Source organism: Anser anser, assembly GCF_964211835.1.
Source record: "Anser anser genome assembly, chromosome: 5".
Taxonomy (NCBI): Eukaryota; Metazoa; Chordata; class Aves; order Anseriformes; family Anatidae; genus Anser; species Anser anser.
In genome coordinates, this window is record NC_139725.1 from 45,399,707 (window position 1) to 45,421,676 (window position 21,970).

At 39.4% G+C, this 21,970-nt stretch overlaps 1 long non-coding RNA gene across 1 annotated transcript; it reads right to left on the minus strand.

The window, feature by feature from the left end:
- Nucleotides 1-4,054: 4,054 nt before the first annotated feature.
- On the minus strand, nt 4,055-21,954 carry LOC310900985. The gene is made up of 3 exons (XR_014585500.1): nt 21,742-21,954; nt 21,569-21,635; nt 4,055-5,872 (listed from the first exon to the last, which is right to left on the minus strand). It is a non-coding gene; the product is annotated as an uncharacterized lncRNA (long non-coding RNA).
- Between the last annotated feature and the right edge of the window lie 16 nt (nt 21,955-21,970).

Genomic DNA, 21,970 nt, shown 5'->3' on the forward strand with positions numbered 1-21,970 from the left:
GGCTTTACTTTGGCCAGGACTGCAGTGAATAGAAAAGTGAAATTCTCAAAACTTTTTTTTTTTTTTTTTTAAGAGAGGAGAAAAAAGAGAGACAGACAGCAAGGGTGGAACTTTGCTTTGCTTTGAAAAGGAAGAAGAAAAAAAACAATACGCTTCTGACTGCTCTTAAGAAATGCTTTCAAATTTTGGAAAAGGTATTTTCATATGACGTGGAAGGTGACACAGCAACGCAGACTTCTGTTGTGGATGTTTTTTTTCTCATGGCTGTTTTTTTTTTCTTTGCCCTTTTGTCTTTTCCGGGAAGGTGTGTGAGGTGATACATCCCAAGAAAGGGCATATTTATGTACATTTTCCTCCCACCTCCTTTAGGTACAACATGTATAGTGTTTAAATATCTTTTGTTGTCTTCTAGGTACTTAAAGAAACGTAAGTAAACACCCAGCATTGACTTCATTTACTGATGTGTAAGAGAAGAAGATAAGAAAGAGAGAGAAAGGAGTTTTTGAAGGACTTGGGGTTTTTAAGCAGAATTACTCCTCTTAAAAATAACATTACATCTTTAGATGCTGTTAATCAGCTGAACTTCAAGGACTGTAGTATTCCCCTATAATAAAAATTTACATCCACTTGTCAAATAAGAATAAGTAATTTTTGTTTAAAAGTCTATCCAAAAAAAAAGTTTGCCCTGGCAGATCCACATGTGCTTTAACAACCATAAGCTTTCCTTGCAGCCCCATGCTGAAGGTTTTTGTTCATTTACTCATCTGTTTCAACTTTTCCCCCCAAATTTTAGTCCTCTTCCCAGATGATTTTTTTTTTAGAGAAGACTTTTTTTTTTTTAAAAAAATTGTTTTAGTTTGCTTAGGTAAATATTTAATTTATTTCATGTTGCAGACATCCATAATTTTATTTTTGAGTGAATGTCTTCCCTAGGTGCTTATGTGGGCTCTCCCCACCAGGTACATTTCATTCCCACAGGTGCCAGCATGATGTCTAACCTCTGTCATCTCACATCCCTGATGAGTAGTTCAAGTTTCCTTCATTAACATGTCTTAGTCTTTGTCAGTCATCACCATCCTTCCAATGCTAGCAACTGCAAAAGTTAAACACCATCGATCTTCTCTATTCTTGGGTAATTTACTTTCATATGTTGTAATATCACTTGGGCTGCCATTACGTAAGGATGCATACCTCTAGAAAGGCACCCCATGTCTTGTCTTGGGTTCACCAAAGAAAAGTTTGTTTGGGAGCGACAGTACCAGGCATTTCCAAAAGATATCACCCAGACAGGATAACTTCCAGCAAGTGTTTACTCAGAAATAACTTTAAAAGGTTATGCACATTAAACCACTGACCTTTTGCATTACTAGCATAAACAAAAAAAGGAATTGAGTTTCTTTCTCAAACTATAACAACTTTTAAGTCAAAATGTTGGTGATGACTATGTTCTGTTGCCATAGATAGGACTGCAACCTCACAGATTTGGCTTTATTACTAAAACTTGCAAAAACATGTTATAAGCAGTCATTTATATATCCCCAAACACATGGATGAGTCAGTGTGCTCTTGTCATGTGAGTACAACACAGGAACAAGGGTCCCCTGAGCTGCTAAACTAGCTTACTGTCTGACCTCAGGCAAGCATACGTAATCACTTGATTACAAGCACTCATAAACCTCGATTATTCTTCTGTAGATCCACCACTAAAACATACATGATCCTGTCTGTGAAGGTCTCCTTTCTTTATTTTGGGAAGGTTTGTTAAAAGGCAGGCTTGGGGATTGTTGATGATGATGCCAGATGAATCATCAGCCATTGTTTCTGAGAACAGTTTGCAAACAGCACTGAGGACAGTCCAGCTCAGGCTCTTCCTGTTCCCTAGAGGTAAAGTCAGGCAAGAACCTATGCTGGGAACACAATGTATTCTGGGTTCCTGTGAAAAAACTGCCCCTACCCGCAGAGTGCTTCGTGGGTGAAGAGGTTGTTTGTAAGACAGCTGGAGACCAGACAGCTATGGAGCTTTGAAGTGCATCGGAAGCTGAGCAGGAAGCTCGTGGAGCACTAGTGTGAGGTGCTATTTCATATTTATTCTGTCAACCTTCCTTGCCTGTAAGGCAGATTTTTGACTAAATAAAGATGCAAAAAGACACTTTTTTGCCACTGCTGTCTTCAGAAGCAGTCCGTCCCTGCCAGACACAAGCACTGCTTCTCAGCTTGATGGAATACGGCAGCCCTCAACAGAGAATGAAACCTTAATCCCTGCTTTTTATAATTGTTATCACTCCTCTCCTTCTAAGCTGAAACAACTCATCACTGTGCTTATTTCTCTCAGACACCAAAAATACAGGGTAGACCACTTTGCATCTTTTTTGAAAGACAAGTACAAGAGGTTATCTGCAGCACACACTCAATGGTGAAGTCAACAGTCTCTTGCTATTTCCCTGCAGACCTTCTCAAAGGAAGGAAGAAATGCTAGATCTTTCAGATCTAGAAGCATTGAGAGAACTTTTGCTCTCTTGAAGGAAAACTGGATGCATTTGATATGTGAGGAAGAATTAGGCAGGGATAAAGATAATGCATGGAAGAACTGAGATAGGTTTCATTTAAAGATTCTTTCAGTTACCTGCTCTGCCATACCTTCCTATATTATCTGGGCACAGCCCTACAATGTACCTCAGTTCTCCATCAGCAAAAGAAAATACAAGTCCTCCCGTAATCTAAGGAGCAGTCAGGTTCAGTAATGGGAAATTAAACATATCATCCATAATTTGTCAAGGTGGAATGAGTAAAGCCAACAACATCAAAGCATTCACTGTTACTAGACCTTGTATGTGGCTAAAGTCAACAGTATCGGTATAGATGTTCATATTCTGTAATGTTTATAGAAATCAGTGCCATCAAAACCATATCCATGCATAGCTTCATGTTTCTTCCCAGTTTCAACCACAGTAGCGTGAAGATTAGGACACAGGCAGCTAGTAAGTTTGTTTACTGCGACTCTCTTGATAACTGTGCCTGGACACAGGAAATCTGAGGTGGAGTTACTCCTGCTCAGGCCACTTTCTCTGATCTCATTTTATACAAGAACTACATGAACTTTCTGCATCTCAGATGGTGTATTTAACAGTTTTCACTTGGTTGTGTAGGTCTTCATGTGTTTATGGCTGAACTCCCTGTTTAAGATTCCACAGAACTCAGTCCTGCCATATCTAGGTACTTAAATGCAAGACCCTAAACCCCAGAACAAGCAGAGTATACTGATATTTTAATTACTCATTCTTTTTTTCTTGGCCTAAACAAGACCATTTTGAATGCAGTTACTCTTTGCTGCACAGCTGTAAAAGGGTACGTCGTGACAGGCAAGCAAAAGGCTGCTGCTCCAGTCCTGCTCCCAGGCTCCCAGGAGGTTCATGGGAGAAATCATCCCAAAGGATTCCACATAACCTGTGTGCCTGTCTTGCTGCTTCCCACTGCTTTCCCTGCCAAAATCAAAGAATGAAGCTTTTTGTTTGAGGGCTAGTTAGTGTGTCCATGAGCTTATCACTGGAGAATTGTGCAGCTGCAGAGTGATATGGCTTGAGATGGGGAGGAGATAGTTTAGCTTAGCCATATCTTTGCCTCCCTGGCCCTGGGCAAAATTTATTACAGCTAAACAAGAATTTGTCCCTCTTATAAAACTGCATTTTCTCCTTTGCCAAAAAAGAAAAATCTCCCATGTCTCAGCAACAATTCCCTCACTTAAAATGCCTTGGGGTGTTGATTGACTGAGTATCTATTTTTTTTTTATTAGGATCAGCAAAGTATTTTCTTAAAGAAATAATGTCTCCAATTAAAAATAAAATTTTACAAGCAAGCCACAGTGATACCTGGACGGATTACCCATGGTGTGGAATCACCAGGCCCTGCCTTTCTCCATCACTCCCGGCTGCAGCACTACGTCGGAATGGAACAACGTTCATCCCGCTGGCACCCAGCCCCATTCTGCCTGCTTAAAGCTGCCTCTGTTCTCCACAGCAATCCATTTACCAGCCTTCAAAAGGTGAGTGCACTAAACATATCTCTACTGCCTAATTTATTTATCTTTTTTATCAGCCTTGGTTTTGTTTTATTTGGGTTATTCTGCCACTGCCATTTTGCCGCATAACTGCGGGTTTAAAAAAGGTGCTGATATAACAGCCCAGAAGACCCGATGCCTCTAGCTTATCTGAAGTGGGACTGAGTACAGGTAGTGAGAATGCAAACTACCCACACAGAGCAGCTCACCGTGACAATTTGGAGGGGAGCCCTCAGAGCAGGAAAAGGAAGCCAGTCTCACTGCCTGCTCAGTCCACAAGGCAGCACTACAAATGGAAGTCATTCCATCCAAGAGATCCCAGACTAAGACAGTATTCAAGTGAATTAAGGACGAAAAAGGCTTTATAACTGGATACCTCTGGATAAGGAAAGAACAGAGTATCTTAAGAAATTGTAAGCTATACACAGATTCTGGGTATAACTCTGGCTGTCAAACCACTATGGTTCAAAAAGACAGAAGTGCACGAGAACTGGGACTGCTGATGCCTCTGCGAAACCTGTTCTGTAGACTTCAAAGCTGTCAGTCTGGCACCTTCTGAGAGCCTGCATTCACTGTATGACAGCAAAGTGAAATAATTGACTCGTGGGTGTGGGTGTGTAATAGTGACAACTTTGAGGCCTGAAAAATTCCCCGCATCCCTTGGCTAATGAACCCCAAATTTCTATGCAAAACAAAAATAATCTCCCTGTTTCAATAAACTACAGTGAACAAACCTGATGCTAAAACACACCTGGCTGAGTCAGACTTAATTTTGGAACAAAACAAAACACCCTACCCACACTAAAAGATAAGGTAGTTCCTCTTAAGAAAAACAGGAAAGCTAATTTATGAATAAGAACAATCAGAAGACTTCGTCACAAGCGAAATCAATCAGCACAAACACTCTGATCATTGCACAAGAGGAAGAAAAAGGACTTCAAATGTATTGAACATGAGAACAGAACAACTTCATCTCCTTGAAGATTCTGTAAATCACCTCCCAAACTCCTGAGAGATGCTGGGACTAGGATTGGAAGTCTTCCACTCATGTGACTCTCCAGCTGAAGGATATGTATAGGAGGGTCTCATATGGTTCTCCATAAATTATGGTGATAATGTATTCCTAGCCATCTGAAGCACCAGAGTCTACAATTTTAGTAACATCTCTGTAGGGCTTTCTAATCAGTTTTCTAACCAATTTAGGGTAAACTCAGTTCTAGAAAAGTCCTCCAGCCCCAGCATTCTCAGCTGAGAAGGGGCCATTTCCCTCTTTCCTGGCAAGCTATTGACACTCTTCTTCACTGTGTTCCTCTGGAGAGCTCCTCCTAATCCAGTGTGTTTCAGGAGAACTAAATCAGGTGTGTGCTCCTGTCATTCTCGTCCCACATTTGTATGTGAACTTCAGTTGCTGATGATAGCTATACACAGCTCAAGTTTTCCATCTCCCTCTTTCATATCCTGAGGCATTTTAAAGTTCCACCCTCCATGGATAATTTTCTGTGCAGGAGTGGAGGTAGAAATGTTGAAATACCATAATAAAGGTTCTTCTTATATTTCCAGTTCAGTCAGAAACAGAAATTGCCAAGAATCTTATTTTCTTGAACTTGAATACCGTTCTCCAACCTCTAACCCTTTCTTCCCAAACCAAGAAAATTAGAAAGTTCAGGTCTTATTTGTACTGAGATCAGAGGACGCCAATCTATATCAAAAGATAACCAGCCAGTAGAATAAGGTGGTCACAGTACCTCCTTATGGAAGGTCTAACATAAAAATTGATTTGCTTCAGGAGGGAATGGAATATTCCACATGCTGGGCTGTCTGGAACACACAAAAAAAATCAAAAGCTTTACAATAGCAGCAGTTTGCCTTTCTCAGAAGACAGCTCCTTTTCAAGAGGAGCAACTTAGGTGTGTAAATTTAGAAACCAGATGCTCTGAGTATTAATCAAAATCCAGGAAGTGGTGGGTTCTGAAGTGGAAGTCATTAGAAATCTGTTATTTTATCTTCATCCTGTTCAGAATTTGATATTGAAGTGGCATTATCTCCATCTTTTTCTTCAGCTTAACATACCAGTAAAAATAATTAACTAAACTTGCTGGCTTAAAAACATATAGACAGTGTGGTTTATTGTCAGTTTGACCTGGTCAATACTATAAATGTAAGCAATAAACTTTTGAGAATACCATTCCCATTCTGAGGTCAGTATCAGCTGCACATCTCCTAGGCTTCTTAGTCTGTAAATCAGATCTTTAATCCTGTTACACATTTAATATCTCACAAACTACCACCCTAGCACCCTTACACACCCCTTTGTCCATTTCACACACACACACCAGTCTTGCCAGGCAGGAATGTGGTGGAATGACTATCACAGTTGATAGCCATGAGCATTTTCACCAGGGCCTCATTTTCAGCTGTGTCTCAGCTAAATACAATTCAAACTTTTTTTTTTGGTTGGTTGGTTGGTTTTGTGGGTTTTGTTTGCTTGTTTCTTTGAATAGGATTCAAATTTCCAGCCTAGCTTTGTGTCTGTTTTGTCTGATACTCCAGTATTGTCATTTTCATTCCATTTAAAAATCATGAGTTTGCAGATGAAATATTTGTCTTTGCATCCTTGGGACCAAATACCTAGACCTTCACGGCTGAGGCAGTAAGGAGTTCATAGGTGCTTCACTTTCCTAATTAAGGACAAGGAACAACTTATATCAAAGACAGAAGTCCAAGGCTTCATTTTTCACTTGAACATTTTCAGTGTTCATGACAGAAACTACAGATCTTTGAATTAAACCATTTTACAGTGGTCCAAAGCTCCTTGTAAACTACTTTTATGTTTCCTTTCAGGCCATTTAAAGGCTGTTGTTTCTTTAATTAACTCATTCAGTTTCCCACATTTTTATTAAAAACTGTTAAACATACATGGGACATATTTGCACAATATTGTTCAAAGTCTGCCCTAGCCCCAGGACTCTAGCTTTTTCCTAAGTTGCTCAGAACATCTGGTCATGGTCTCTCCTCTGTACCCCCACCCAACCACCCTCATTTTCCTCCAGTTGGAAGAACTGCCTACACAGAACATTTTCTTTACTGTATTATAAACAGATAATTCTATCATCCTAAAACAATCTAGATGATAATGCAAGAAGCATTCAGTGTTTCCCATAGTGAGATGTCAAATATGTACAAAGTTATGTGCTTTTTTTTTTTCTTAGAGTACTTTCCAGACCTCTGGTGACATGAAATTGAGGAAAGTATTTGAAATCAGTCATTGCTCTAAAAATATTCCTTTCTTTTCAACAATATTTCATTTTTACATGGAACACTCATCACATTTCTCAGTACTCCTCACATTTCTGAGCTGTATTTCCATAGATAATATGGTGCTACAGGGGATACTAACTGAAAAATATGAACAATAGAATTGTGTACTGTGAGATATAAGCATAGTTTGTCTTCTGCTCTCCTGGCACATGTTTCAAGCTCATTGAGATTGTAGCTTTATTCACACCTTTGCTTTGAGTCAGTGAAATTTAACTTCTTCATTCTGACTGAGGCATTTTAAATTGATTTTAACCCCATTACCCTATGTTACTTAGAAATTATTTAGATCTAGGAAGCCTTGTAGAAGTGCAGTTCTTTCGGTGTTCAATTTCTGCGTGGTCAGAACTGTGTGACAATCTGCACTATCCAACAACCTGTTCCATCTATTTCCTCCCACAGTTCCCAGTTAGGATCATGATTCATGCCCTTTATGGTCTGTGCATTAAAATAGTAAATATGGTGTTTAGATTATATAATAAACTGTACTAAGTGTTGTGTTAGTAGATATTATTGACTATCCCTGCCTTGAAGGGTTTCAATTTAAATAGAAAAGACTAAAGGAAAGAATCGGAGAAAGGGGTGGAATCCCAGAGGAACTCAGCAATTCGCACAGTCATATAGCAGCAAGGACTTGAATTTGGGGTTCTATAGTTGTTTTATCTCCATCAACCTCTCTACACATCTTATTAAGTCTAAGAATCGTTTAAACCAGAAACAAGTAGAAAAATAATATGTTTGATCATCATTGGGTCTTTATTCCATTGATGCTGCCACAATCAGTGTTGGTCAAAGACAGGGAAAAAAAAAAGATCTTAATAATTTAATATTAAAGTAGCCCAGAAAAGCAAGCATATAAAGTAGGATAATCCAATGAGCATAACTAAGAAACAAACAACAAAAAAAACCCACAACTTTGTCTTAAAGAGAAGTTTAGCACGGGTACAGGGTTTAGGTGTTGGGCTTTTTGTTGTTTTTTTTCACTTCATCATGTCCTTTGCTCTGAATAGGTACGGTTTGCTGTTTAAAGTTGCCTAAATACTTGTTGTTTGCTCAATTATGCCACCTTCCTAACCTTAAGAAGCAAAAAATTTCCAAGCAACTAGCCTCCTCTTGGGAAAGGTAGAGTCATTATAGATGATGAAAGCTGCTAGTTCAGACATTCAGTATGACAGGCCATTTCAATAACAGCAGTGAGCACGTATCCAAGAACATTAGTCTTCATTTTCTCCTAACAAAATTTTAACAGGCATATGAAAGGAAACAGAGATTCAGAAAGATAAATATAATTCCCTTTATATCATAAGAATCCTGTTGGAGGTGGAAATAAGTGAGTTTAGACAGAATAGTAGATTAAGAGTCAAAAAACCTGTCCCCATTCAACAAGCAACTTGCTGTGTGCTTTTAAATAAGCCACTGAAAAGCTCTGCCAAGGCTTCCATATACATATATACATGTAAGATCCATATATATATATTTACCTAAAGAGTTAAAGCAAACACAGGTTTTCATGAAACTTAAGTGAGCTTTTTAAAGTTTTTTTTTTTAATATTTTCAGAGTAAATATTCTGTATAAGTAAAATATTACTAACAACAGTAATAAGAATAACACAGCCAAGATGCAAATTAATGCCATTCATCTGTGAGGTTTGATTATAGGAATATCTTGTGCTATTTCTTGTGAGTTATCTAGGCAGCAGTCTATTATTCCCTTATGCTCAAAGTACCAAGAAACTTATCAAGATTTTATGTGATTTTCTTTACGAAGTTTTATTACAAGTGAATAAAGGGCCCTCATCTTCACAGCGTACAGGTAGGACTAACATTGTTAAATCAAGAAAAAAAAAAGACTATATCCAATCCGTTGCAATGTATTTTTTTTTAAAAACTCTGAGAGCTAAAGTATTGTACTGCCCAGTATGCCACGTAATAAATAATGAAAGAAATTCCTTCTGGTACAACCAAACCAAAAGATGACTAAGAGTTAGGCAAGTATTGTGGTAGCTTACATAATGTTGTGCAGCATTTACTTTAGGGGTATACAATTTCCACTGCCACTATCATCTGATCCCGCTTTTATTATTAATTCAAATTATTTGCTTATATAAAACTCTTTTAAATCAAAACATCGAGACAGTGTATGTATATACAATCATAAAAAGATAGATTTATAGACACATTTAGAGTTACACTTTTATACTTACTACTATACCTATACTAGAGGAAATTTGGCAGTGTGTTTTCAGAAACTAGCAGAACTCTAATTTCACAGAAAAGAAGTTAAACTTGCACCTACTTTAAACAAAATCAGATAATTTTTCTAGAACCCCCTCAAAATACCTTCCGAAATACTGAAGTATACACACACCTGATTTTAAGCAAGGATTCTTCACTTCAGCATAAAAACTTCAAATTGCTTTTCAAATACGACTGGCATCTTGCATTTGTACATAGATCAATTTACTATAACAGTGTTATGTGAAGTGCTCCATCCTTGAAACACATATGTACAGGGATAATGGAAGTATCTGGCAGGATACTTCCACTTTTGACTGTCAACTTGCCTATATACTTATGACAATTGACACCAGCATTGGTATGGTATGAGGTTATCATTTTCCAAGGGTGTATCAGTTTACATGCATGGTGTGTAACATTTGTGAGTGTAAAGAGAACAGATCATTTTTATGTGCCCATGCTTGCAAACAACAGGATCGTGATCCAGTTCGGCATGGCAACTCAATGGTGTATATTGATTCAGTTGGTACTCATACAATATCATCACTGTTGTAATCATCAGCAGTATTAATTTACTGTGGCTTACTAAAAAAAGTCAAAGCATTTTCTAATGTCTATTTTCCTTGAGAACTGAGGAGCTTAGCTGCTAAGTCATAGCTAGTTTTATAGGAAATGTAAAAGATAATAATGAGGTGAATAACAACAACAGCTCTTAGCTCTTACGCAGCTGTGTACTTTCAACGTGCTGTACAAATACTAAATAGTTCATTTTAATTAAAAAGGCCTTGAAAAGATTAAAGGACCCTTGAAATAAGTAAGAAGTGCTGTTCATTACCTCAACAGCAGAAAGATCTGGCTCCAAATACCTTTATGTTTGAAAATGATTAAGAAACTAACACTGCAACCTAAGCTTTGGGAAAAACAATGCTTAACTACATGGAATAAGCTTTTGGAAATCAGTGAAGCTACTTGCATGAGTAAAAGCTGTAAGACCAAATCCTACAATGATTTGTCCCCACTTTTTTTTTCCTTTTTTCTTTATTCTAAGATTTCAGCCTTTCTACATACCAGGGAAAAAGTCTCTCTGACTTCACCAGGAGCAGTCCCTTAGAAATTTTTATATGCTTTCTAAGAAAGCCTTTGTTTATCTTGAGTTGTTCCATTTCACAAGTGAGCTGTGGTCCTCATATCTATCATAGCTATAAAATGAAAAAATATTTATTTTTTTTTGTGCAAAACCACACCTTTATATTTCTAAGAACAAGGCTTGATCTCAGCACTCCTGCCATCTGTCATAGAGAAAAATGCTGCAGTTCCTATCAGAGGCCTGTTTTGCTCCTTATAAGAAGGAGATTGCCAGTAAAAGGGCTGAAACACCATACACTGCACCAACTGACTTTCACATCCTCATTCTACTTGTTTGGTTTTTTCTACTTTGCTCACATCTGGTAGGAGCTGCTCCTCTAGAGTGACAGTTGCACACCAGTTGCAGCTGCTGTTCTCCCTGTTATACCGGCCAAAATGTCGAGGCCACATGCAGCAAGCAAGCATTTCCTTCAGCTTCTTCTCACGGCTAAATGCCATACAACCTGACGTACAAATTTTCAGCCTCTCTTCCCCTAAGACTTTCTATCCTTCTCTCTTCTGACTCACTTTCTTCATCCTAAGAGGTCTACATGTACTTGTGATACATCTCTCGATTTTGCTTTTCATTTTTGAGCATACTAAATTTTGATCCTTATAACATTAACACCCCCCCCAACATTTTTACAGTGCAAAAATAATTTTGTACATAATTGATCCATTCAGTGCAATATTAAGCCCAGCCAGTCACTGCTATCTCTGCTGAGAGCAGGAAAATATCCCTCTGGCTATGGAAATCCATTGGTCCTCCTAACAACTTTCAGCAATCCATTCCATAAACATTTTAACTAAATATATATAAAACATCCTTTCTGTTTCAGCAGTATGCGCTTCTTCATATCGTGCTCCCAGAGGTCACTCCCTGAGACCATAACATGCCTACAGCAGGCAGTCTGTAAGTGTGTAAGACCAATGAAGTCCTGATTTCTGGTCACTCTCAGCAGATTTGTATGAGAATGAAAAAGGCACTGCTACTTGCATCAAAGTCCTTATAAACTTCTCAACAGAAAAGACAGGGAAGTGTTCCACTTGTGTATGTTCTTTGTAGGAGGAGGTACAGGAGAAAAGGGTAAAGTATAAATCAGAGGGACAACACATAACAATAGAGGAACAGTTGCACCAGAAATAATCAGCAATTCCAGATTACTTTGGAAGCCAAGATATGTAATTTATGAATTTGGGTAAAACTGGGTGAGAGGATTTGGAGCAACTGACATCTACCCAGCCCTGTGTAAAGCATTTGATACTATCCTGCACAACATCCTTGTCTCTAAATTGAAGAGACATGGAATTGATGGACTGACCACTTGGCGGATAAGGTGGATAAAAGTTGCAGTCAATGACACAATGCCCAGGTAAAGACCATTGGGAAGCGGTGTCCCTCAGGGGTCTGTGTTGGGACCAGTATCATTTAACACTTTGGTTGGTGACAATCACAGTGGGATTGAGTGCACCCTCAGGAATTTTGTGGATGACACCAAGCTGTGTGGTACAGTTGACACACTGGAGGGAAGGGATGCCATCCAGAGGAACCTTGACAGGCTTGAGAGCTGGGCCTGTGTGAACCTCATACACTTCAACAAGGCTAAGTACAAGGTCCTGCATGTGAGTCAAGCACTCTTAAGGACAAACACAGACTGGGTGGAGAATGGACTCAGAGCAGCCCTGAGGAGAAGGACTTGGGGGTACTGGTGGATGAAGAGCTCGACACGAGCTAGCAATGTGCACTTGCATCAAAAGAAATGTGACCAGCAGGTCAAGGGAGGGGATTCTCCCCCTCTACTCTGCTCTCACAAGCCCCACCCAGAGTACTTCATTCAGCTCTGGGGCCCACAGCTTAAGGAAGACATGAACTTGTTGAAGTGAGCCTAGAGGAGGGCCACAAGGATAACCAGAGGGCTGGAACACCTCTCCTGTGAACAGAGGCTGAGAGAGTTCGAGCTGTTCAGCCTAAGGAACAGAAGGCTCCAGGGAGACCTTATAGCAGCCTTGCGGTATCTAAAGAGGGCCTACACAAAAGCTGGGGAGGGACTCTTTGTCAGGGATTGTAGTGATAGGACAAGGAATAACAGTTTTAAACTAAAAGAAAGTAGGTAGGATTAGATATTAAAAGAAAATTCTACACTCAGAGGGTGGTGAAGCACTGGAACAGGTTGCCCAGAGAAGCTGTAGATGCCCCATCCCTGGAGGTGTTCAAGGCCAGGTTAGATAGGGCCCTGGGCAACCTGATCTGGTGGAAGATGTCCCTGCCCATGGCAGGGGTGTTGGAATTAGATGGTATTTAAAGTCCCTTCCAACGCAAAACATTATATGTGAAGAGTTCATCTATGTACATTTAGGAGTAGTTTCCAAATGTCCACAGCCTAAATAAGAATCTACCACTCAGGATGTCAGTTTTGCCTATTCCAGCACATGCAAAATGCCACAACTCTGAGCTTGAGCATTAGCACAGTATTTTTGGAGGGCCAAAGCTCAAGCTCTGGAAAACAAGTTTTAAACAAGATAAATATTTTTATCTTTTTTCTTTCTTTTTTTTTTTTTAAAAAAAAAACAAGAAAAAGAATGGGAGTGAGAAAAGGGCAAAATGGAAGATGCTCATGTACTTTATGCTTTCTGGCTTTGTAACTTAGTGATATTTAATATATTGATATTTCTAAGACACTTTCCAATTACAGCATTTCAGGCCATGAATTTAGATAAATGTTTTCGGTGTAGCGAGTAAATTAAAGCTATGTCTTCTGGATGTATGAAGTTCAGCCATAGTTCACAGTCACAGTGAGTGACTATTTTCCAAAGCATCCTATGCAATGTGATAACATGAGCTTCTATCAGCCAGCATTAAGGAATAACAAAACATCACTATGGATGTTATTTCTGAGAGGCAGTGATAATTCACTAGTATGTGCACAGATTACCAAGAACAGGTGCATGATGTTGATTCCACTCATTTGTATTAATAAGTGTGTAAGCAAGAACTATTAGGGTATTCTATCTTATCACATCAATTAATTAGAGTGAATTGAGTTAAGGAACCAACTAGCAACTAATTAAAAATTAATGAGGGGCCATGCAATAAAAACTAATTCTTTATTTCAGCAGGTAAGCAGAAATACACTTTTCCTGGTAAAATCCGAGGCCCATGCCTTTTCTGCTGCAGTAGCTGGGTGAATTCACACAGTATGCTGGGAAGGCATTGCTGTCCCAGCTTTCTCTAAAGGTTTTAGACATATTTGAAGGTATGAACAACAAAACCAACAAACCTCCAATTTCAGGTTCTGTAGACAGACAAAAATATGTAAGGAACTGATAAGCGTTCCAGAAGAGCACAGCTAGACTAACAAACTTGGCTTCATGCATTTCACTTTCCTGTGCCCACTGGTTGTGGTTTAACCCTGGTAAGCAGCTAAGCACTGCACCGCCACTCATTTGCTCACTCCACCTCCCAGCCCCAGCTGGATGGGGGGAAGAGAATTGGAAGGGCAAAGGTTAAAATACTCATGGGTTGAAATAAAGACAGTTTAATAAGAATGGGGGATAGGGGGAGAACACACACACACACAACAGAAGAGGACAGAGGGGGGTAGGAGTGATGCAGAACAATTGCTTGCCACAAATTGACCAATGCCCAGCTGCAGCCCTCCAGGCAGCTCCCCTCAGTTTTATGTTTAAGCACGATGTCATATGGTACAGCATATATTCTTTTGGTCACCTTGGGTTAGCTCTCCTGACTGTGTTCCCTCCCAGCTTCTTGTGCACCCCCAGCCTATTCACTAGCAGGCAGCTTGAGAAACATAGAAGTCCCTGACTCTGTGTAAGCACCACTCAGCAGCAACTAAATCATCTCTATGTTATCAGCACTATTTTCCTTACAAATTCTTAATATACAAGCTACCATGAAGAAAATTAAATCTATTCCAACCAAACCAGGACATCCACTTGCATTATGCAGATAAATCACTCAAATGCTCTAGAACATAAGAGGGTCAGCTCAAACTGTTCCAGGTAACAACATTACAAAGTGAGTCACCTCCTCTTGACGAATTTTTTTTCTAGTAAATTTAAACTGCATTTTTGAGTTACTGTCATATACTATTACTTCCATATAATGCATGTAATATACTGCTTTAGTAACGTGTCCCTTTGTGTTGCAATATCTGAATCACAGATATTTGCCTCCACAGGCAGAGACCTGTGCAGTCCACCTTTATGCCAAAAGAGGCTTGATCTCTACAATTATTCTGAAGAGATAGTCTCAACTGGTAGAAGTTTCAAGGTATGTGACTTCTGCCACTTCTCTCATGCAGAGGATTTGACAAACCAACAACTTCTAGAGCTCAAAAGGTTTTCAATCTCTACATTTTCTTCTCAAAAGGTCACTCCACTGACCTTAGTTTTGCTGAGGAATGCAAAGTATGGCAGTTAGCTTTCCCCACTGTGCTTAGACAGTTCAGTTACCTATAGAGAGCTATGCAGAATCAAAGAGTGGTGGAGGTTAACCAAGACCCTCAGAGGTCCAAGGCCCCCTGCTCAAATCAGGGTCAGCTAGAGTAGGGCATTATCCATTCAGATTTTGAGTATCTCCGTGATGGAGACTCCATAACCTCTCAGTGCAACCTGTTCTGGTATCTGACCACCTTCCCAGTTAAGCAGCTTTTTTTTTTCCCCGCTATTCTGCTAAAATGTACTTTCCAGTGTTTGCTTGTTCCTATTGTCTCACCACTGGGCAACACCAGTAAGAGTCTGGCCTCATCGTCTTTATCCCCCCCTCCCCCCTCAGATATTATACATGAACCCCCTGAGCCTTCTCCTCTGCAGGGTGAACAGTCCAGCTCTCTCAGCCTGTCCTCATATGAGATGCTCCAGTACCCTAATCAACTTCATGGTCCCTCACTGGACTCACTCTAGTAGGTCCATGCTTCTCTTGTGTCCAGTGCTGGGATCCCTGTTACAACACCCCAGGTAGGGTCTCAGCACTGCTGAGTAGAGGGAAAGCATCACCTCCCTTGTCCTGCTGGCACTGCTCTCCCTCATGCAGACTAAGAGGCTGTTAGCCTTCTTTGCTGCAAAGGCACACTGCTGGCTCACGTTCAACTTTGTCTCCATCAGGACCCTCAGGTCCCTTTCTTCCAAGCTGCTTTGCAGACAGACAGCCACCAGTATACACTGGTGCCTGTGGTTATTCCTCCTCTGTTGCAGGACTTGGCATTTCCCATTGTTGAACATCACAAGATTCCTGAAGGCATATTTCTCCAGCCTGTTGATGTGCCTCTGAATGGCAGCACAACCATCTGGTGCATCACCCCCCTCTGAATTTTGCCTCTTTGGCAAACCCCTTTTTGCCTCTTTGGGCAAAAAATATGCATTGGACCAAGCAAGTCTGTAATCCAAGTTCAGCTAAATTATTTCTGAGATCAGTCTCGGTTTGGCCCAGTTTGTGTCGTTGTTAGCACAAAGTGATCATGATAAGGCTTTGACAGCTGTGACAGGCCTTGCAAAGCCTATACCAAGGAGAGGGTCTATGCTGGTAGAGATGCATCTTACTCATATAATGGGATATGTAGTTTATTTTTTAATTCAGAAAAACAAAATCTTTCTCCTAAAATCACACAGAAAAGGAAAAAAAGATTTCAGAAGTACAGCAAAACCAGGAAACTAGGAAAATAATGCACACTGATCATCGGCTCACTTTGTGACTGTCAGTAAGCCTCTCATCTTCATGTCTCCCATTTGACACAAATATAAAAGCTGATGAGAGACAATAATCTTAATGGAAAACTGGTAGTGCAAAGTTGATTTTCTTTTAGATTTTAAAATCTCATTCCCTGAGCATCCTACCCATCCTGATCCATATCCTCAATTCCTGCTAGGAGTTATCAAGTAGTTTTCTCAATAAAGTTAATAAAGTTTTTCTTCTTTTTCCTTTTTTTTTTTTGACAGCAAAATTTTCTTCAACACAGGTGATTCATATTAAAAAGCCATCTGCCTTTACTACTCAGCTCACTTAAGCAGTGAGTTAGTTCTACATGATGTAGTTTTCTGCTCCTGCCATGCCACGGAGGAAGTGTAATGTATTGGTTGCCTTGGCAGCAAGGGTGGCAGTGGTAGGCCAAGGGATTTATGACCAAATGCATTCTACTTTACAAACACCTGAGAGAGAATCAGGTAGATTAAGGCTGCTAAGGGGCAACTGTAGAACAGCATAGCATGATTCATGAGAGAAGTTTCCCACAAAAAGAAAAAAAAAAAAAGAATAAAAAGCAAAAATTACAAGTTACCCACGACACCAGAAAAACTTTATGATTCATGGTAAAGAGAATGATTCAACTTTTTCACCTCTTCACAATCTAAAAGAGTAATTATTTCTGAAGTACTTTAAATCTGAACAGTCATAATTCTGTCATGAATCACCAACACTATTTCCTGTATGATACTAACTTTTTCTTGGAAGGCGTTCATCCAGATACCACACAGGCTCAACCTTGCTTAGTCTTTGAGATGAAACAGTAAATTATCTAGGATGGCATAATGAAAAAATACATTGTACTCATATGATGAAATGGTTCAGAGACAATAGACACCTGATTCTGGTCAGGGTGAATTTCTTTGTGAAATAAAAAGTTTCCATAGTATAAAAAGAACAACTAACAAAAGAGTACAGAGAATGTTGTACTCCAAGGTCCTCATTTATATTACATATTATAGAAACATACTTCTTGGTTACATAGTCACAGTATGTGACTGAGCACTTGAGGAGTATTCTGTATTACTGGATTTTCCCATAACTGAGCCAGGCTACAAAAAAAAAAAAGAAAAATGCTCTCAGTCTGAGCTCAAATAGACTACAAATCCCAAACAAATTTATGGTAGGCAACATCAGAATACTGGTAGAGAGCCTCTAGAGCTTTCTTTTTGGACCAATGTTATCAAAAGAGAGAAGACTGGAGAGCCAGAGCGTGCCTGGGCAAGTAGGTATGTCCATAGGGCTGTTGTAAATATGAAGTCCTGAGACAATATATGTCCAGAGTTCACTAGGAACTACCAGTAAGGAGTCTACAGCCCGCCTCAGAAGCATTCTTTCATAAGCATAACACTGAAGAGCAGTTATTTCAGTTTCATTCTGCCACAGAGCCCACTCAGTACATCCTTGATAGCCCTTTTACTCCAGTGGGTCACAACTAAAACTTCCTGTTGCAAGATCACGGAAGAACCTCCTGAGTGCCACCGATTGTCATTTTTTAGACAATAACAACAGCAACTGACAGCCACAGCTTCATTTCTTGGCAAGGTAGTATCACAGCTTCCAAGCTTTCTCACTGGAAACACCTCTTTGGACTCACAGTACACTGGTAGTTCTGAATTTCACTTCTGCAACTGAATTTCCAGTTGGCTCCTGACTTCTTGTATCACTGCCATAATCCTATGGTTTGGAATCAGTAAGTTCAGGAGTTTGTCTCCAAGTGTTCAAGGTCATAAACTAAGCAAGATCTGATAAACACTAGGCAGAAGTCTGAAACCACACTGGAAATATAAGGAAAATAAAGATCCTGGAGTACGCTGATGAAAAGGTGAAGTCATAATAACACAGGAAAATTCTAAATCTCATCTGGCTGATATAACTGTGCCCTCTGTCAGCATACCACAATCTCTGGATGGGGTGATTCTAGAAAGCCTTTCTATATTTTTGATTTGTTTGTGGACAGGTAACTGATGTTCAGACCTCAAAAAACTGCCATGGCACTTGGAAAAATAAATAATCTGGAAATCTGGCCATATTAGAAAACAGCACTCTGAAACCAGCCAGGTGTCTTCTTGGCACAAAAGCTCTTTCATGATAAAAATCAAGCTGAAATATTTGGGTGGGTTGGTTTTTTTCCATTTTGTTTTTAATAAGTCAGTATGAATGTAAGCCAAGATTAAGAGTGAGAAAGAGCTGAAGTATTCTACCCAGCTTCACAGCACCTGCAGGCTATGCCAGCTACAATACCTTTCAACACCATTCTATGTCCCATTGCAAGGAATAAAAACAAAAAAAATCTTTTTGGCAAAAGTGGCTGAGGCACTAAGGAGAAAATGAGTAGATTTTAGGAAAATAAAAAAAAAAATAAAGAAACATCCATGGTGAAAAAAAACAACCTGCAGCTGACACCATCTGCTGTAAAAGAGCAGAGCCATTGAACATAATAAAAATATTTGGAGTAATTGAATAATTGCCATCCATAGACAATGTCTGTTTTCTTGTACTGTACAGAAACACTGGCTTTTCTTTAAACACTCAGGCTTCTACAAATGGCAAGCAAGCCAGGCATTGATCACACAGGCTAAGAGATACCACTTAAATATGCAAAAACATATAACGATCGTGTTTACGGGAGGTCTTCCTGTTTATCTGGGAATTAGGAACAGCAGACTTTTAGGGGAGAGAGAACTTTGTAGACTGAGTATATTATTTCTACTGACTCAAGACAATCTATGCTGATGAATCATTTTGAACAAATAAACTGGTCAGAAGAGGGACGACCAAAACACATGATGAATGACACTGATGGATGCAGTGTGATCTAGTTACTGCAAGAAACTAGGACCCAAGAAGTAAGGTCTCATCCTGGCCTTAACAGGCTTTAGTTTGCATTTTACTGTGGGCTTTTTGTTGTTAGTTTTTTGCCCCCCCCATTCATTTACTTAAATTTCCCATGTGAAAAAATGGAAGATTACTTCAGATAAACTACTGGATTTTTTTTATTTTTTTTAAATCACATTTATAGGAAGACTTTCACCATAACTCTGCCTCCTATTCCTCCCTCATCTCTGGAGCTGCACTAAGGAATTTTCTTTTTTGCCACTGACACTGAGATTCCTCTGCCTTTGTCTAATGGGACAGACCTTAACATCTAATTTCTCTTCACTACTGAGCCCAGTGTTTGTGCAGCACCTAACACAAAAGGAGAACCCATCTAGTACAAGAGCTGCCACTGTGAGCAACACGTGAATGTGTCTCCATATGACTCAGCAATCATTTGTACAGTTTAAACTTTCATAATTTTCACTGGATTTATTTCTTCAGATTCAACTGAAATGCTTGAGATTTGACTGACAGTCAGGATATATTTATATTGTGAGAAAGGGCCTCTGCTTGTTATTGCATATACACCAGTACATGCTTTTAATTTATATGTCTGTATATTGCTAAAAGTCTTTTTGATGTGAACAACAATCATCACTTTAATGAACATTATTAATTTCTTGTTTTCAGCATAATTGAACTTCTTTAAATTAAATCACTGGCATATGCACCAATTGATGGCAGGAAGATTTAAAAGAATTTTTGCAGTGGTAAAAAGCACAGGAAAATACAGAGGAGAAGAAAAAACACGCATGCAGGAGAAATAAGCTTCGGGGCATTGTCCCTTTCCTGCCTAGACACTTCATCATGATTTTGTGAGATTGCACAAAGAGATAGCACCCTTCAGCCTGCCAAATCCTAAATTATTACACTTTATCATTATTTTTCTTTTCATGTGCCCAAATCATGACACAAGCGTGAGTGAGACTCAAAGCATGTGTATATACACATATAAACACAAATACACACATATATACATGCACACATGTTATTTGTAGGATTAGTCATGGTTGCATCATTGTAGTACTGGAGCTACTGAAAAATTAAGTCTCTTCACCCATATGCAGCAGGCCACAGTTGTAAATCTGTAGCCTACTAAAACTAGAAAGTCTAAAGTATCGGCTGAAGGGGGCCTGTAGCAAGAACAGATTTCTGGAGGCCCACTCAAGTGCTCTGATAGCGAGGCTGTTCAAGGGAAAGAAGTAAAAAAGAAAAGAAGGGTTACGTTCCAGCGCAGCTTCAAAGAGCTGAGGTAAGGGCCACAGTGTTCAATACTTGGGGAAAGCTGAGAGACCAAAGATTCAGTCTTTAGAATGAATAAGATTTTTCTAAGAGCTCGTTCATCATTCATAGAGAGAATGATTTCTTGTAATGAATGTGAGCATACACAACACAGCAGATCCACAGCTGCTGACACTTTTCATAGTTTCATATTACTCCAGTGGAGTCAGGCCAACATACATCAGCCAAGGATCTATCCTGCACTGCATTCATATAGTTGTTGCTCATATGTTAAAAACTAACCAGCACTTCTGTGCTAGAGAAGAAGCTTCATTCTGGATTAGGAAAGGTCCCATTTCTCCATCTCCAATGCAGTGGAAGATCAGGCCAGAGCTGAACTGGGATCCAGCACTTGTGAACTTAATTTTGATCTTCACACAGAGACTATGTCCTGTTGGAAAGCTGCACAGACACGCTGTGTCACAAGTCCAGTCCTTAAAACTGGGATAATCACACTTCTCTTGTCATCAAGGTGCTGGAAATCTATGCATTTTTAATACACACAGTTACTAAGGCCAGAGGGACAATACTAGCACCTGGAGAAGCTCTTCAGCAGCAGTATTCTTACAGATTTAAACTTCTACTCACAGAAAATAACAACAACAACAACAAAAAGTGAACTGGGAAATGCAATGAAAAACAGCCATAGCATGCAGGTACCTTCCTTGTCCTCCTCACTCCCCCCAAGAACTTTGTAACATGCTATACAAACACACTCTTCAGTTACCAGCCCCTCATACATTAGAAGTCTCCCACAGCAATTAACGTTTGAACAATACTGTGTGGGTGAATGAAATTCCAGCACTCACAGGATCTCACTCAAGGCTTACTTCTGTATGAAAGAACAAAATTCTGAGAAAAAAATAAGTAAGATTTGACCCTCTATGTCTAATATCGTTTAAAAATATTACACTTACCCATATTCTTCAGGTTATCAGGCCATATCCAGTATTACAGCTTACTGCCTATTGAGGGAGTCTGTTACTGAAGTTTTTGAAATAAAGATGAGACACACTAAAAATCCATACTTTACTCTAGTATCCTACCGGGGGGGGGGGGGGGGGGGGGGCAACAAAGACAGGCAGAATACCTATTTTAAATATAGAACTGCCTTTTTTTTTTTTTTTTTAAATCTGAAATAACAAACTCATTGGAAGAAAGAAACAGGTGAGTCTCTCCCTCTCTCCATCTGAACGGCACAGTTGAAAAAGAGTAAACCAACTGCCTAAGACAGATCACCTCTATTAAAGGAGAGTGTGCTCCCTACTTTCTCTGAGGAGATCAGTTTTTATTCTAGAATTGAAAACACCTGGCTAGTT